General features: G+C 30.8%; 1 long non-coding RNA gene across 1 annotated transcript; it reads right to left on the bottom strand.

Moving 5' to 3' along the window:
* Nucleotides 1-103: 103 nt before the first annotated feature.
* On the bottom strand, nt 104-876 carry LOC111084374. Its single transcript, XR_002609522.1, has 3 exons — nt 768-876; nt 503-573; nt 104-129 (listed from the first exon to the last, which is right to left on the bottom strand). It is a non-coding gene; the product is annotated as an uncharacterized LOC111084374 (long non-coding RNA).
* Nucleotides 877-1,508: the final 632 nt, after the last annotated feature.

Here is a 1,508-nt window from a genome sequence, read left to right as displayed (position 1 = left end):
TTCATCCATCATCTGATAATAAATATTTGCTGATAGAATGTTATGTCTAATAAGTGTATTTCATCCATCACCTGATAATAAATATTATACACTTATTAGACAGAACATTCTATCAGCTTCATCCATCATCTGATAATAAATATGTTCTGTCTAATAAGTGTATAATTAGATTACCTGTTGGGACTAATAATAGTAACTGATGTTCTACAGATGATATCCTTAGATTACCTGTTGGGACTAATAATAGTAACTGATGTTCTGCAGATGATATCCTTAGATTACCTGTTGGGACTAATAATGTTAACTGATGTTCTGTGTCTAATAAGTGTATAATATTTATTATCAGGTGATGGATGAAGCTGATAGAAGGATATCATCTGTAGAACATCAGTTACTATTATTAGTCCCAACACGTAATCTAAGGATATTAGAGCTATTAAGAAACACAAACTAGACAAGTCGTTCAATTTTCTGTTAATACTTCCTCCCCTAAAAAGCTTACCAAATATTTTACAGCTTTAAGATTAAAGCCTTTTGTGTTCTCTAGGTGGTCAACCAACCTTCCAGGAGTTGCTGAAATTTTAACAGAACAATAAATTATAAATATATTAACAGTGTGTATAATTTTATCTGAAACAATAACCTTCTATTTGACTTTTTTCTGTATATCTAAATTAGTTGAAAAATATGAATAAGACTGAAGTATTTGTAACATCAATACTTTGTAATGTTTGGTTTAAAATTACTAACTTAAAGAAATTACTTACCAACTATAACATGTGGCTTCTTAGCTAACATTAGAGACTGTGTCATCATATCAATACCTCCAACAATAACAGCTGTGAAATATAAAAAATTGTACATACTGATATAAAGTAATTATGTTTTTTGTTCACAATTCTTAGTGGTCAATTCCTCCACAAACTTTAAAAAATATTTCTAGAATAGAAAACTAAAAAAATTAATTAATATGCCGAGAAACCTTTCAAAGTTACTATTTTATATTATCAAAATTAAAAACAGAACACTGATCTACAAATACTTATTCGTGAAAATATTGTTGCAGTATTGCAATACAATACAATACAATACAGTTGGTTTCATGAAACGACTACATCACTCTGAACTATGGGTAGAAACAGTTGGTTTCATGAAATGACTACATCACTCTTGAACTGTGGGTAGAAACAGTTGGTTTCATGAAATGACTACATGACTGAACTATGGGTAGAAACAGTTGGTTTCATGAAATGACTACATGACTCTTGAGCTGTGGGTAGAAACAGTTGGTTTCATGAAATGACTACATGACTGAACTATGGTAGAAGCAGTTGGTTTTATGAAATGACTACATGACTCTGAACTATGGGTAGAAACAGTTGGTTACATGAAATGACTACATGACTCTGAACTATGGGTAGAAACAGTTGGTTACATGAAATGACTACATGACTCTGAACTATGGGTAGAAACAGTTGGTTTCATGAAATGACTACATGACTGAATTG

Source organism: Limulus polyphemus, unplaced genomic scaffold (genome assembly GCF_000517525.1).
Source record: "Limulus polyphemus unplaced genomic scaffold, Limulus_polyphemus-2.1.2 Scaffold19656, whole genome shotgun sequence".
NCBI classification, from domain to species: Eukaryota; Metazoa; Arthropoda; class Merostomata; order Xiphosura; family Limulidae; genus Limulus; species Limulus polyphemus.
The sequence above is the reverse complement of the archived record's forward strand: the minus strand, read 5'-3'. Positions and strand labels throughout refer to the sequence as shown.